General features: G+C 45.3%; 1 protein-coding gene across 6 annotated transcripts in view; it reads right to left on the bottom strand.

The window, feature by feature from the left end:
- Positions 1 to 17,190, bottom strand: part of SHROOM2 (shroom family member 2) — a 162,746-nt gene that overhangs the window by 25,571 nt on the left and 119,985 nt on the right. The window contains exon 1 of one of the 6 annotated variants that reach the window (XM_016942811.3): positions 14,351 to 14,510. The exons of 3 other annotated variants lie outside the window; for them this stretch is intronic. The gene's annotated coding sequence lies outside the window, so the exon portion shown is untranslated. Of the gene's footprint in view, positions 1 to 11,343; positions 12,227 to 14,350; positions 14,511 to 17,190 lie in introns of those variants that run through there. 2 more of the 6 variants (XM_016942810.4, XM_016942812.3) reach the window with 2 other exon arrangements.

Genomic DNA, 17,190 nt, shown 5'->3' with positions numbered 1-17,190 from the left:
AATGGGAGGAGACAGAGAAGATTAAAAGAGAAATCCAAAGCACAGATGATCCAAATCATAGTTACAGGCACTGATTTCTCGAGGGGTTAATGCCCAATAACAGAACCTGCCTAGATTTGGAGATGATAATGTGAGATGGCCCCTCAAGTATCGGACCCTGAGTATGTCTTCAGCACACACATTTTGAGGATCTGTTCCAGGCCTCTATTGTCTCTGTGCCTGGAGAGCCTCATTCTTGGTTCCAGAGCGTGAGCCCTGGGAGCTGGGCTCTCCCGCCTTGATGAGGGCCAGGCCTGGGCAGAGGTGGGAAATAGCAAGGGCTGGCATGCCTGCAAGCCTGTGTTTCAGGGAAAGCCCTCCAGGCAATGTGGATGTTGAGCCAGCCCTGGGAATCTCTGCTTTACAGGAACTCTCCCTCCGGAACTCCCAACCTCCCACTTTCTTACCCACTTCCTTTAGATATTCAAAGCTATTCCTGAAGTTTTCATCGCTGCCTTGGCATACCCCTCTGAAATGAAATTACTCTCATCTGTGAAAATGGTAAGATTGAGTGCACCCCCCGCCCCCCACTGCCCTCTTCCAGGCCTGGAGGGACTGATCCACATTCCTCCAGCCAGAAAGGCTTCTTGAACCCTGGGCCAGTTTGTCTCTGCTAACTGTAACAACTTCAAAAGGCAGCTTGTGGAGGTCCACTCTGGTTCACATATGGACTACTGCTCACAGTAGCAACTAAAAAGAGGCCAGAAAAGTTATAAAATCATAGGTTTTACAAATTCATCAGACTCCCCACACACATGTAAAAAGTCTTCCCATCCCCTCTCCCTTAGTGTTCTCTTCACAGTGCTTTCAAAATGAGCAATTACAGACATGTGGGTTTTAAAAATTAATATTTGTCTTACCTTCTAGACCAGGAGTTTGCAAACTAGAAACCAAGGGCCAACTCTCCACTGCCTCCTGGTTTTGTAAACGAAGTGTTATTGGAACACACACACGTCCCTTATCAAAAGCTGAGGACAGCTACATGAACTCAATTCCAGAAAGTCTCAAGCCCTTCACAGGAGAGAAAAGACCATGGCCTCTGAGTCCTAGTGAAACTGTGTGAGGAAGGAGACTCTCACACACCTGCCCTGCGACCCAGCCAGTCCACCGCTCCCAGAGAAACAACTCTCTCACCCAAGAGAAACAACACAAGCCCTCATTCATGTTGGCCAAACACTGCCCACCTACTGGTGAGTGGATCAACCAGTGGTGCTGTATTCACAGAAGGGAACACTAGCCAGTAATTTAGAAAAACTACCGAGACACAGCAATGAGAATGGGTCCCAGAGGCACGACCCTGAATGAAGGGTCAACCACCAAAGAACGCACAAGTAGGGTCCAGTTTACATGAAGCTCAAGAAGAGGCAACACTCACTAGGGTCACACATCAGGGAGGGATGGTTGTGGGGCAGGGTTTCATTGGAAAGAGTACAAAGGAGCTTTCTGGAACTTACTGTTTTGATTATGAGGTGTATAAAGTTATCAAAATCAGCCAGGCACAGTGGCTCATGCCTGGAGTCCCAGCACTTGGGTTGCCTAGGCAGGAGGGTCACTTGAGGCCAGGAGTTTGAGACCAGCCTGGGCAACACAGCAAGATCTGGTACCGAAAGAAAAGTTTTTAAAAAAATTATCCAAGTATGGTGGCATGCACCTGTAGTCCCAGCTACTCGGAAAGCTGCGGCAGGAGGATCACTTGAATCCAGGAATTCAACGATGCACTGAGCCATGACTATGTCACTGCATGCCAGCCTGGGCAACAGACAGAGACCTCATTTCTAAAAAACAAACAAACAAAGAAGTCCCAACAATTCCTTTGAAACTCCTTCCTTCAAACAAGTGGAGCTTGTTAGAAGTAGGCCGGACTCTGACTCCTTTTGAACAAGCAAAATATGGCAGAACTCACATGTTCACTACGACATGAACTATTGTGAATAGTTCACTTGTGTGAATTATTTATATTGTGAATGCCAAGGCATGGAAGCCACCTAAGCAGACATTGACAGATGAGTGAATAAAGAAAATGTGATGCGTGCATATAGAGGAATAGAAAAGACTTAAAAAGGAGGGAAATCTTGCCATTTGTGACAACATGGATGAGCCTACAGGACATTATGCTAAGTGAGACAAGCCAGGCACAGAAAGACAAGTGCTACATGGTCCCACTTACGTGAAGAATTTTAAACTTTCAAATAGAATGAATGGTGGTTGTTAGGGGATGGGGGAAGGGGAAACAGGGAGGTATTGGTGAGAGGGCACAAAGTTTCAATTACGCAAGATGAATCAGTCCCAGAGACCTACTGCACAGCGCAGCGTCTGTAGTTAATAATTCTGTATTGTACATTTACAAATTTGCTAAGGGGGTAGATCTTATCAATGACAACAAAAAAAAAGAGGGTTGACGGGGTGGGAGAAAACTTTTGGAGGTGATGGATCCGTTTAAGGCACTGATTGTGGTGATGATTTCACAGGCTTATAGATACTTATCTCCAAATTCATCAAGTTGTATACATTAAATATGTACAGCCTTTTATATGTCAATTATACCTCAATAAATTGGTTTAAAAATGTATGGCAGAAGTGCCGATGTGTTACTTCTGAGACCAGATCACACAGGCATTGCAACTTCCTCCTTCCTCTCTCCCGAGGATAACTCACAGGGGGGAAGCCAACCACCATGTTGTGAGGACACTCAAGCAGCCCTATACGGAGATCCATGTGGGGAGGAACTGAGGCCTCCTGCCAACAGACATATGGGTGCCCTCTTGGAAGCGGATCCTCTAGCTCCAAGCAAGCCTTTGGAAGACGGCTGTCCTGGCCCACGTGTTGACTGCAATCTCAGGAGATGCTGAGCCACAATAACCCAGCTAATCTCCTCCCTAACCCTCAGAAAGTGTATGAGATAATAAATGTTTAGTGGTGTTCAAGCCACCAAATTGGTGGACGATTTGTTATGCAGCAAGGTAACTAACACAATTATTCTACTCTTTATGCTATAATGATCAAGTGATCTGTGGCTGGCTTTTTGTTTTCAATGTATACACAGGAAATTTTGAGGAGGAAGCAGACCAGAAATAAAACTCATAAACACATCAGGTTATCTGCTTCTAAAAATCTGATATGGGCACAATCAGTACCCTAACTGGATTTCATGCCAAGATTCCCAACAATTGCTTATAGCATATTAGCTGACTTTTTTGTTATTACTATATTTCTTTAGGTTAAAAGAGAAAAAAAATCATATCTGAATCTCTGTGATAAATACTATCTTACTGTGGCAGACATTTTCATTTGCCTCAATAATAGTTTTAGAAGCATCTGGGTTGTGTAATATTTATTAGGTATGATCTATTATTGACAAAAGCTTAAAGCTACTAAGGTCTGGGCAGAGGTAACAAGCAATGTATGAATTTGAGTTTACCTTACACCTTGTTCCCTACACCTACATGCTCTTCTGAGCCACAAATGTGTATGTGAATTTCTAGACATCTAGGATGGATCTAGGAGGTGTTCATATTACCAAACACTTTCACCTGTATTCTTTTCACCTCCACAACTCTATCGGGGTATCAGTCACAGACCATAAAACTCAGTGACTTGAGAGGTACTGTCTGATGAGTTGTAGTGAGCTGAGATGTCTGTCTGATGAGTTGTGGTGAGTTGAGATATACTGTCTGAGGAGCTGTAGTGATTTGAGATGTCTGTCTGATGAGTTGTAGCGAGTTGAGATGTCTGATGAGTTGTAGTGAGTTGAGATGTCTGTCTGAGTTATAGTAAGTTGAGATGTCTGATGAGTTATAGTGAGTTGAGATGTCTGTCTGTCTGAGTTATAGTGAGTTGAGATGTCTGATGAGTTGCAGTGAGTTGAGATGTCTGTCTGTCTGAGTTATAGTGAGTTGAGATGTCTGATGAGTTGTAGTGATTTGAGATGTCTGAGTTATAGTGAGTTGAGATGTCTGTCTGATGAGCTGTAGTGATTTGTCTGTCTGATGAGCTGTAGTGATTTGAGATGTCTGTCTGATCAGTTGTACTGAGTTGAGTTGTACTCTGTGATGAGCTGTAGTGATTTGAGATGTCTGTCTGATGAGTGGTAGTGAGTTAAGATGTACTGTCTGATGAGCTGTAGTGGGTTGAGATGTACTCTCTGATGAGTTGCAGTGAGTTGAGATGCCCTGCCCTACCTATGCATGCCTGGTGGTCCCCAAATCTCTGTTTTGATTCGCACTTTTTGGGACCCTCCCCAAGGAAGCCATTCCTGTTCTGAAGATCCAGTGAAATGTGGGGCCGGGTGCGGTGGTTCACGCCTCTAATCCCAGCAGTTTGGGAGGCTGAGGGGGGCAGATCACGAGGTCAGGAGATCAAGACCATCCTGCCCAACATGGTGAAACCCTGTCTCTACTAAAAATAGGAAAATTAGCTGGGCATGGTGGTGGGCACCTGTAGTCCCAGCTACTCAGGAGGCTAAGGCAGAAGAATCACTTGAACCCAGGAGGCAGAGGTTGCAGTGAGCTGATATCATGCCACTGCACTCCAGACTGGCAACAGAGCAAGACTTCATCTCAAAAAAAAAAAAAAAGCAACCTCCTCCATGAAACATTTCCTGGACCCATTGACACAGATATGCCTTTCTTCTCTGAACTTGCACAGTACTGAATCTCTACCTGTTGATTCCTAGACTGCACTTCACCATTCGGTGGTATTTTCATTTAGTATCTCTCCTCCTAGCTGAAACGACTGGGCTCACTCCTGCCTCATCTACCTCTGTATTCCAGGTCCAACACAATGCCTGGCACAAAGCAGATTGCAGCAAAAGCTCACTGAGTCAACAGGAAAGAAGGAACAAAGAAACAAAGGAAGGGAGGAGGGAAGAGAGAAGAAAGGAGCAGAAAGCAAAGCAGGCAGCCTAATGTGCTCGGACCTTCTGAATCCCATGCTCCTCAGCCATTCACATTTATGTTGCGGTCTAAATGCCTGTGTCCTGCCTCCCAAATCCGTAAGTTGAAATCCTAACCCCAATGGGATAGGATGAAGAGGTGGAGCCTTTGGAAGGTGATGCAGTCAGGAGGGTGAAGCCCTCATGAATGGATGAGTACCCTCATAAGAAGCACTCAAGGATAGCATCGTGGCTGAAGCGTGTAATCCCAGCACTTTGGGAGGCCAAGGTGGGAGGACTGCTTGAGGCCCGGAGTTTGAGACCCTCCTGGCCAACATAATGAGACTCCATCTCTACAAAAACAAACAAAATTAGCCAGGCATGGTGGTACATGCCTAAAGTCCCAGTTACTCAGGAGGCTGAGGTGGGAAGATTGCTTGAGCCTAGGAGTTTGGGAATTTGAGGCTGCAGTGAGCTGTGATTGCACTACTGCACTCTAGCCTGGAGTGACAGAACCAGACCCTGTCTCAAAAAAAGAAAAGATATGCGAGAGAGCTTGCTTCCTCTCTCTGCTCTCCCTCATGTGAGGACACAGGTAGAAAGTGCCATCTGTGAACCAGGAATCCACAGGCCAGCACCTTGACGTTGGACTACCAGCCTCCAGAAGAACCGTGAGCAATAAAAGTCTGTTGTTTAAGCCTCCTAGTCTATGGTAATTTGTTTTAGGAGTGTAAACTGGCTAGGACAATTTCTATATTCTCTTCACTATTAAGAGAGGACAAACTCCTTCAAGGAAGGTTCTGTCTGTGACTGATTCACCTTTGCATGCAGCACAGCACCCGACCTCGGGAATGCTAATTGTTAACCAGGGAGATAACACACTGATGTCACCTGAAGACCTGTCCACAGGGACTGCAGTTCTGATCCTAGCAGTGATTAAAACATAGGGGCAGACAGACAAACAAAACCCCTTAGACTTCCAGTGTGCTGGAGCTGAAGGGCCTAGGAGAGGATTCCATACTAAGTGAGAGGTGGACAGCCCCAGTTCCACTCCACAGCCATGTCCCAACTCTCCTCTTCCACTGTAACGTCACATTTCCACAATTACTATAGAAACAGATTGTGTTAGGCTCACTTGCCCAGTAAGAACGATATGAGGTCACTAAGTTTTTCCATAAAACAGTGACTGTAATAACAATATTGGCCAGGTGTGGTGGCTCACGCCGGTAATCCCAGCACTTTGGGAGGCCAAGGCAGGTGGATCACAAGGTCAGGAGTTCGAGACCAGCCTGGCCAATATGGTGAAACCCTGTCTCTACTAAAAATACAAAAAAAAATTAGCTGGGCATGGTGGCGCATGCTTATAATCCCAGCTACTTGGGAGGCTAAGGCAGGAGAACTGGCTGAACCCAGGAGGCAGAGGTTGCAGTGAACTGAGATTGCACCACTGCACTCCAGCCTGGGTGACAGAGCGAGACTCCATCTCAAAAAACAACAACAACAACAACAAAGAACCACAATATTAACTGGTGACCGGAAGCTCTTTGGTGTTCAGAACGTGTTTCTACATATGTTTATGTGGTCTCTACTTACTTTGATCTATGTATACCCTAAATGATGAAATGTTTAGAAGTGTCTCACGCAGGAGAACAAACACACAACTTGAGAATCAAAATGAACATAAAAACATCACAGTGAGAGCAAATGTAAACAAAAAGCAGAAGGGCACAAGCAGGGGCAAGCACCCTTATGCAAAGAGCAGACCGGACCCGAGAATGTACAGAGGTCCTACGGTTGTGCTTCCAATAGGACCACGAGTTTCCTGTCAACCAGAGCAAAAGATGGGAACTACGATGAGTTAGGGTTGTCGGAAAGCTGGGCACTTCTTAATTTTTCCACAGAGACAATTTTCCTACCAGCCTTCTGAGATGGATGTCTACACCTCCTAGGGAATTCATGCTGACAGAGCTCCTGGTGGCTACACCTTCTGCGGCACACATGGTAACAAGAGACCAGTAATGGCAATGCACAACTACCAGAAGCCAGTAGCCACCAAAAGGCAGAACTGGCCACATAGAGGCTCCAGGTGCAAGGGCGACAACACTAAAATTCAACACACTTGTATGTCAAAAAAGTCGAACTGTAACCACCCACTAACATCTGGAAGGCACACAGCACACGGCAGGGATGTTATCTGCAACCTAAATGACAATAATCAAGAAAGGGCTCATCTTCAGTAGGAAAATGAACACGCGCTGAAGAGTAATGTACAAAAGAAAAAACACAAATGGCTAGTCAGTGCACCAAAAAGGTCTGACTTTGCTAGTCCCTGAAGAAATGCAAGTTGAAAATGAAATAACTTTTTTGCCTATCAAACCACAGAATTTTAAAAATGTCTAATATTGACAAAGTTTTGGGAGAAGTAGGACTGTCCTGGGTGATTGGTGCCCCTAGAGTGTAAATAGTAAGCATACACTTTTTGGAGGGCAACGTGGTGATATTTTCTAGTGCCTGCCTAGCAACTCCATGCCCAGAATTTTATCCGAAGGAAATCAACATGGAAGAGCACAAGTATTTCACTACAGATATCTGCTGCAGTATTATTTACAACTGTCAAACACCAACAGCAGCCCTAAATGTCCACAGTATGGCTACAGGGTTGTTAGATTTTAGAATGTCATGCACCATACACATACAAGTTACAGAAAAAGGCAGCTTACATACAGTATGTGTAATATAATTGCATGTGTAAAAACATATTTGCAAGGACTTCAAAGCAGATATACTTCCATGTTCCACAGTGGAGACTCTGGGTGATAGGATTGAGGGTGATTTGTTAATATCCTCACTCTGCTTCCCAGAACTTCTATATATTCTTAATAAAAAGGTTTTAATTAGCAAAATTGATTTTTAAAATAGGAAATGTTAATAAAAACTGTATATCACAGCCTAGAAAGCTGTAATCCCAGATTAGTATAAAACCTCATTCTCAAAAACATATGTGAAGCTTACAAAATCAGGAGTAATTTTGAATTTTGGGTGGCCCTGTGGTAAGATATATTAAAAACTAGTTAGAATAGCATATCAGCTTCATAAATTAAGAGAAAATCTCAATCTTCCTTCTATCACAATTGCACGTGACCCCAAACTGTGGAAACCTTCCATCTCAGATCATTGCCTGCCTATCTTCTAACTCAGCTGAACCAGAATCAGAAATGGATTGTTTATCCAATAGACTTCAGATATTTGTTGTACATGACATTAACTTTATATGCATAATTACTATAGAAAATGTGTGTAGTACACATATGTGTATGGGTATGTATATGTGTATACACACACACACATGTATAAATGTTGAAAATTTTCCTAGAATTTCTAGCTTTTCCACCCTTAATGGCCTCCAAGTACATTTAAGGGTCCGCCAGCTAGATTTTTTTAACAGAATAATTCTATAACAAATTTCATGCAAGTTATACCCAAGAGCACCTTGGCAGTGAGTGGCTTTATGAGGCATTACCACAAGAAGACCGAAGTAGGCTTAGCTGTCAAGGGCATTCCCATCAACAAAGCCCTGTTGACAGAAAATTGAGTTTGCTGACAGAGCTGATTTTATTTGTAAATGGATATCGAAGCTATTACCCCTGTGCATGTGTCTCATATATATTCATATGCTTTTGTTCCTGGAAATAATGACGGCAAATGAGCAAAACAGTGCAGCCACAAATCACCCCACAGAGCTGGAAATATGACTGAAGGGAAATTTGAGTCCCTGGCTTCTCTCCCTAAGAACCAAAAATGACTACAGCTGGAAGGGACCTGGGAAATAATTTAAACTTCAAGATCAAGGTAATGGTAAACATAAAAAATAAATAATTTTTAAATAAGAAATATTTTAATCTGTGTTCCTTGTTTTATGGATGAAGAAATGGAGGGTCAGAATGCTTAGGTGGCTTCGCAAGCCACACCAACGCAGGCTGAGGAGCACACATGCTGTCTCTGCCTGATTAATGGGTTTCTGTACTTTACTCCCAGGAGTCCAAACTGAAATTCCTTCTCACTGCACTGGCAGCAAACTGGATAAGGGATGTGAAAGTTACTAAGAGAATAACTAGGAATTCTTGGGCCAGTTCTACATTCAGCCTTACCTGGAGGACCTCGACCCATTAGTCCGCAGGAGCCCACCAGACTGAAAATCAGCCATGCTGCCCCACGAGGGCTCTTCACTAACTGGTTGTGAGAATCTAGTCACCCCGCCCCCAGTTTGCTTTATTATAAAATCAAGATGGTAACCGCATAGTAGGACCCAAGGTATACATATGAAGAGGCACTGTGAACTTTCAGGAATTTTAAATAAGGTGTCTGCAAATATGTTTTAAAGGTAAATAAGTAAATAACTCTAGGACCTCTTCAGACATCCAAGGATGTCTACAAGCCTTCCAGAAATGACCCGACTGTCTTACTTGCTCTAGGAAAAGCCAGCTGGAAATCAGTGCCCGAGGACAGGGGAAAGATGGGTGGATACAAGACATCAGCTTCTTCCCACTGCTCCCCTACCCTGGTCTTCTTAAAAATTTAATGCATATGAGAGGTAAAAAATTAAAGGTAGTGTAAAGTAAATGTATTCCAAAGGCCACATAAAATATTCCCTTCCTTCCTCAACCTCCAAAATCCAAAGGCGGACTCTGGAAGAGCAGCCAGCCCATGCAAAACAAGCAGCAGTCAGCGTGCATTCACCAGGGTCATTTGTCCCTCTGGCTGGGCAATAGAGCCTTCTGCAGCCTATACGCTTGACACCAACGTGTATGGTTATTCCTAGCACTGTGTAAAAAACCACTTTTGTGTGTGTTGTTCATGCCTCTGTAGATGAGAATTCCCCTGCAATTTTTTTCCTTAAGAGGTATGGTGTTGGTTTGGGTTGGTGGTGATCGGGGCGGGAGGGGCGGGGGGGCAGGGGGGTGGGTGCAGGTGGAGGCGGAGAAACAGAAAGGGACAAAGTATAAAATGTTTTTGCCACTATGTGTGACAAAAGAAAGAAATGTGCCTCTACCACCCATGCAATGCTTTTCTGCAATAAAATAATAAGAAATACTTGTAGAGTATGACCTCAAAGGTTCTATTCCGTAATGAAAAGAAATATGCCAACCATTCATCAACTTGGTACCAAATCTTCAGTTTTTTTATATGATACATTAAAATATTATTTTCTATTCATCTTATAAATCTTAAGACCATCTACGAGGCAGCAGGCTGTTTACTTGTAAGTGCTACCAGGTAGATTTCCAAAAACCTTTCTTCAAACTCCTTTGCCTTTTTACCTTTCAACTAGCACAACCGCTAAAAACATGCATTTCAAAATGACACCTACTCTTGTGAGTCAGTAAATGCAGACCAAAGAGACAGCCTGTGTGTGCAAACATATTTATGCATCAATTTCCCTGTGAAAATGCCATCGACCCTCTGCACACACAAAAGCCTCCTTTAGTAAAGCAAAGGCATTCCAACCATTTAGAAATATAGCCAAAACTAATCATCTCTTTCTTTTATCACAACATAAAAGGGGGGAAAAAGCACATGTATAGTAAAACCCTTAAACTGTCACAATCACACCAAAGAGCAAAATAAAAGAACTGGAAAATGCTAAGAACCATGGTGATTCCATTTTCTCTATTTAAATGATCTCACTGCAATTAGCAGGCTATGTGCAAATGCACTCAGGGAACATTTCTCATGACTAAACATGCACACCTGATTTCGCCGCTTTTTTTTCTTGAGGATGTAGCTGACTCACCATTTTTTCTCAATGTCCGCATTCAATGCCTGTGTAGTGAGAATGCCTGTTTCTTACTGCTACTGAAAAACAAAAGGCAAACGAGGCAGGCAGGTCTTCATGCGATGCTGGCGTCCTCCAGCCAGCTCCCTCGGGGAACCCATCTGCAGAACTCACATGGAGCAAGGGTCCCACATACCACCAAGGGCTGCAGTCCCATCAGAGCAGATGATGGCTCTACGGCTTCCAGCCTATAACACGGTGTTAAGAGCACCGCCTTCCAGTTCCAATGTGCTTTCAGCTAACCGTGAATCCCAAAGCAGCAAAAATTGCATGCATCCACGAGGACATGCAGCACCGGCGAGCATGCCCTTGCACATACGTGCACGCCTGTGGAGCTCGAGCCAGAATCTGCACCCTGATTTGCATTATTTCTCATCTTCAGGCAGAAGAATAAACAATGAGAACACATTCGCCGACCTCACCAGACCTTACCCACAGCATTGTGAGCTGACAAGCAACCTGCCCTTCAAGATAGCAGAACAAAAGAGCCACTGGGAACTACAAACCCCTAACAAACGGCGCAGGCGTCCTGAAACCGGTCCCATCTGGGATGAAGTGCCCCGAGAGCAAACGCAGAGGTCCCTTACCCGGCTCTGCTTACCGTGCTGGATGGGAGCTCGCCCAGCTGTGAAGGCAGCGATGTGCTTCAGGGACCCACAGCCCGCCTCTGCTGCAGCTCTCCTCCTGCCTACTGAATGGAGTCCTAAAGCCAAGCTCACAACAGCTGGCCTGTCTGTGCCTGCTGTCTTGTTGATGGGCAAGCTCACGCAGGCTCCGTCAACCCTCACCTCCACGGCTCAAGGCTCCGCTTGCATTTCCCATCACTTCATCAGCAACTCCTTGCCTCAGTGGGGAACATTCCCAACACTTCAGTGCTTAAACCCCAAAAGTCTTGTAATTTAAAACCCCAAAAGGCTTGGGGGGCAGTCTTCCTTTATATGTGTGTGTGTGTGTGTGTCTTGTAATTTAAAAACCCAAAAGGCTTGGGGGGCAGTCTTCCTTTATGTGTGTGTGTGTGTGTGTGTGTATGTGTGTGTGTGTGTGTGTCTGTGTGTGTGTGTGTGTGTGTTTGGAGAAAGGATCTTGCTCTGTCTCCCAGGCTGGAGTGCAGTGGTATGATCATGGCTCACTGTAGCCTCCAACTCCTGGGCTCAAGTGATCTTCCTGCCTCAGCCTCCCAAAGTGCTGGGATTATAGGTGTGAGCCACTGTGCCCAGCACTTCTTATATTTTAACGGGGAAATATAGAAAGCCCACTGTACTGATGTTACAGCTTTCTCTATTAAGTGATGCTAGATAATCCTATAACATATGTGACACACAGTTCAACTCCACAACCATAAGGAGGCAAAAGAAAACATTCAACAGCCTATTCTATGTCCATATATTCTTGGGTTGATTACACACTCATTAGGAATGTAACCCATCAAGCAACTAACAAGCGTTTCCGGAAGTTTGAGTGCGTGCAAGGCACTCAGGGAAGACAAAGGCAGGCTGGACCTGACTTTCCCAATTAACCATTTCACAATGATCTCTATTTAAAGTCCCTGAGCCCCACCTCCCTCCTAACGCAGCCCCAGACCTCAGCACCACAGCCCCTCCAGGAAGCAGCGTCGCCAGCCGCTGCGCCTCACAGCCCTATCCCACCCTCCCACATCCTGGGCTTAGCCACCAGGACGGAGTTTCTCTTTCCAACCTGTTCCTGTCACCCTCTTCTACATTCATAGCAATTACTTCCAACTCTTGCTCATTTCTCCAAATAACATATGCTGCTTTGCAGCCTATACTGTATCACTGCTATTTTAGATTTTTTCCCCCCATATCGACACTTGACCTTAGGCACTGTGCTGATTCATTAATGTTATATCCCTTAAGCATGTAAATAAGTCTGCGAGCAAGGTTGCTCTGCACATCCCCATGATCCAGGGCCGTGAGGTCAGCAAGCTTGGGGGACCTGACACACTTACACTGAGAGGCAGAATGAGGATTCCAGCCTGTGTCTTCAACTCCGAAGCCCGTGTTCTTTCCAGTACTTTTCATCTTCACGTATTACTTTACCAAGTACATGTTACTGTCTCTAAGAGAGGGTGCCATTCACCCCGGGCCATCACCTTTTCTCAAATGCTCAACACATACTGCCAGGCCACACACGCAACAGCAATCAGCTGATGGCTGATTAAATATTTTATTATAGGGCTGGGTGTGGTGGCTCACGCCTATAACCCCAGCACTTTTGGGAGGCCGAGGCGGGAGGATTGCTCGAGCCCAGGAGTTGGAGACCAGCCTGGGCAACATGGCAAGATCTGGTCTCTACATAAAAATTTGTAAAAAATAAATATTTCATTATACTTTTTTTTTTTTGAGATGGAGTCTCACTCTGTCACCCAGGCAAAAGCGCAGTGGCACCATCTTAGCTCACTGCAACCTCCGCCTCCTGGGTTCAAGCAGTTCACCTGCCTCAGCCTCCCGAGTAGCTGAGATTACAGGTGCACGCCACCATGCCCAGCTAATTTTTGTATTTTTATTAGAGACGGGGTTTCACCATGTTGGTCAGGCTGGTCTCGAACTCCTGACCTCAAGTGATATGCCCGCCTCAGCCTCCCAAAGTGCTGGGATTACAGGCGTGAGCCACTGCACCTGGCCAGGGTCTTGCTATGTTGCCCAGGCTGGTCTCAAACTCCTGGCTTCAAGCAATCCTCCTGCCTCAACCTCCCAAAGTGCTTGGATTACAAGCATGAGCCATTGCGCCTGGCCAGCATCTCATTTTAGAATGGGTTTAGATTTACTAAAAAATTGCAATAGCCAGGCGAGAGCTCCCATATGCCCTCTACCCACTTCCCCCTATTATTAATATCTGACTTACTATGGGGTGTGTTTGTCATAGTTAACGAATCAATATTGGTACATTAATATTAACTAAAGGTCACACTTTATTCAAATCTTCTGTTTACTCAATGTTCTCCTTCTGTCTTTGAACCTCATCCAGGTACTGCATCATACTCAGGCCTGCTTCTTCAGTCTCCTCTTGCTGTGAGGGTGCTATAGCTTTAGACTGAACACTTGTGCCCCCCACCCCCAAATTCCTATGTTGAAACCTAACCCCCAGGTGATGGTGTTAGGAGGTGGGGCCTCTGGGAGGTGATGAGGTCATAAGGATGGAGCTCTTGCGAATGGGATTAGTGCCCTTATAAAAGGGACCCCTGAGAGCTCCCTCTCCCCTTCCATCATGTGAGGACGCAGCAGAGATACAGCCATTTGTGAGCCAGAAAGCACCTTCACCAGACACCGAATCTGCCAGTGCCTCGATCTTAGACTTCCCAGCCTCCAGAACTGTGACAAATACATTTCTGCTGTTTATGAATCATATAATCTTAGGTATTTTATTATAGCAGCCTGAATAGGCTATGATAGTTTCTCAGGCTTTCCTTGTTTTTGATGACCTTAATAGTTTTGAAGAGGTCTGTTCTGGCATTTTGCAGCATGTCTCTCAATTGGGAACTGTCTGATGTGTTTTTATGATTAGCCTGGGACTTCTGGGAGAGAGACCATGGAAGTGAAGTGCCACTGTTATCCTATGATATCAAGGGGCATGCTGTCAACGTGACTTACCTGTCAACGTTGACCCTGATCGCCTGGTGAAGTTGGTATACACCAGTTTCTCCACTGTGATGTTCCTCTCCTCGGTCCCCTTTGCCACACTGTACTCTTTGGAGGGAGCTTACTGTTGGCAGCCCACACTGAGCGGGGAGCGGGGGAGCTATGCTCCACCTCCTTAAGGGCACAGTAGCTACATAAAGTATTTGCAATTTTCTGCACAGCAGATTTCTCTATGCTTCATTTGTTAATTTATTCAACCATCCTGCGTATCAGTCTGGGCTGTGGATTCATTTTATATATTGGATTATAATCCACTACTACTTAATTTTGCTGCTTAACTTGTTCTGCCTTTGGTCACTGTTGGCTCCTGTGTCCCTGTGACATACCCACACTGTTGTCACCGCTGGGTTTACTTATGGGTGTATTTGAGCGCTTATTTTCTGGCACTATAAGATACTCCAGGCTCATCTTGTACAGTCCCTGCCCCAACCTCAGACTCAGTCATTCCTCTGAGGAGCCCTGGTTCCTTTTATTGGAGAAAAGCCTTAGAAAACAAGATCTGCATGCTGGCTGTGCTCTAGGAATCCTGTTTTTTTATTTTTGTTTTTATTTATTTATTTATTTTTGAGAGAGGGTCTCACTGTCACCCAGGCTGAAGTGCAGTGGCACCATCATAGCTTACTGCAGCCTTGACCTCCTGGCCTCAAGCAATCCTCCCAACCCAGCCTCCCAAATAACTGGGACTACAGGTGCACCACCATGCCCAGCTAAATTTTTTTTGTAGAGATGGGGTCTCACTATGTTGCCCAGGCTGGTATTGAACTTCTGGGCTCAAGCAATCCTCTCAGCCTCCCAAAGTGCTGGGATTATAGGCATGAGCCCCTGTGCCTGGCCTAGGAATCCACTCTTAAAGGAGACTCTCCAAGAATTCCTTCTAAACAGAAAGCACATTTATAATATTAAAGTTTATAATGTGGCTTTCCAGATACCCATGTTTCTTAGAGCGAGGCATAATTATCAGGGCTTATAAGATGCTCAAATCTTTGTGTAGATTGTATAGTATAATACTATTAAGACTTTAAAATCATAATCATTGTAACAAAATGCATACAAATCTGCTTTTAATTGACACAAAACATTTGTGCCCTTGAAAAAGTCCACACATAAAAAAAGAACAGAATGAAATCACCACCCTAGTACCCTTATGTTCTGAAAGAACTTCCTCCTCACCTCTTAGTCTTGGTGAAACCTTGAACTTTTCTGAGTCACTTTCCATGAATTGAGGGGCATGCCCAGCCCATGTGGTCCAAGGACAACCTTCCCTAACCCAGGCTATCACTAACAAGTCAGAAAAGCTGGTGCTACAGCATCCTGCGTGCTCCTGCATTCTTGGGCTGTGAACAAGCCACAGCGCCCTCTACTTGGACAAAGCAAACTTCCCCAAGTTAACCACACTAGGGATGGGGAGATGGATATCATGTTGCAAGATAATCGTGAACTATTACAAAGAAGCCTCTTTGAAAACATCCAGACAGACTGCCACTGGGTTCCATGCTCCCTGTGCTGGAAGCACACTCATGTAAGACCATCCCTTACACCCATCCACTAAGCCCAACATGGTCGGCAAGCAAACCTTTGTGTAAAGGACCAGATGGCAGATATTTTCAGCTCTAGGAGCCATCCGATCTGTTGCAATGACTCAACTCTCTGCCATTATAGAGAGGAAGCAGCCACAGGCCGCCTGTGAGCAAATGGATGTGGCTGCATGCCAATAAAACTTTATTTAAAAAAACAGACAGGGGGGCCAGAGTTGGCCTGTGGACTATAGTTTGCTAACCCCTGACTAAAGCAATGATTACACAATTCTTTCCTCTGTTGAGTCATCAATATCTGCTTCCCTAGAACTCGAAACCAGTGAGTCTAGGGGTGCTTTATCATATTCTTCCAAGTAGAGAAGAAAGTTGCTCTGCTCCCCCAGGAACTTGTTTCCAAGTGACCCTGACCTAGACCCCTCAACCCTTCACCATCTGACACCACCCGATTTGGGTGAGCTGCTTGAGAGTGTCTCACAAACCATGAAACCCAAACTCTGCAGACGATTCCGGAAGTGATCTGAGGAAGGATGGGATGCAGGTGTGTGGGATTTGCTTAGGAGAAGGGGAGCCGGGAGGGAGCTCTGGTGCATACAGTGGGCAAACACAGAGTGGAGAGTGGCACGGCAGTGTGGAGACTTTCTGTTCAGAGAGACAGCCTGTGTTACACCGACTCCAGTTCTGCTCAGGGAGCCACAGGTAAAACTACCTGTGCCTGGTAAACAGGAGGCAGGGCTGACTCACAGAAAGAAACAAATGACTTGAAGGAAGGGACCAGGCGAGTTCTGCAGAGGACATCCACATACCTGACTCAGAGGTTTCCTTGTCTTGCTTCCTGCTTTAGGGCAGGGCAGGAAGGAATGTGGAGAAGCGAAAGGCCCCTGTGGCTGCTGGGTCCGGTGGGACAGTAGGGATGCTGCCCGCCTCCCCCCTGCCCCAACGCCAGGGGGACCAGCAAGGGCTGGAATCTAGCCAGAGTCCTCTTAGCAGGCCTGCAGGGAGGGCAACCTGGTCACCGTGTGGCTGCTTTTGCGCTATCACGGCAGAGCTGAGTGGTCGCAGCAGGGACACTATGTTCCTCTGAGCCAAACATATTTACCATCTCATCTTCCGCAAACTTTGTCAATCTCTGAACTACAGCCGCTTAATGCACAGACCCATTTTATTTATTTATTTATTTTAATTTTTTTTTGAGACAGTTTCACTCTTGTTGCCCAGGCTGGAGTGCAAAGGCACGATCTCAGCTCACTGCAACCTCCG

Source organism: Pan troglodytes, chromosome X (genome assembly GCF_028858775.2).
Source record: "Pan troglodytes isolate AG18354 chromosome X, NHGRI_mPanTro3-v2.0_pri, whole genome shotgun sequence".
Taxonomy (NCBI): domain Eukaryota; kingdom Metazoa; phylum Chordata; class Mammalia; order Primates; family Hominidae; genus Pan; species Pan troglodytes.
This window is presented reverse-complemented; position numbering and strand designations above follow the sequence as displayed.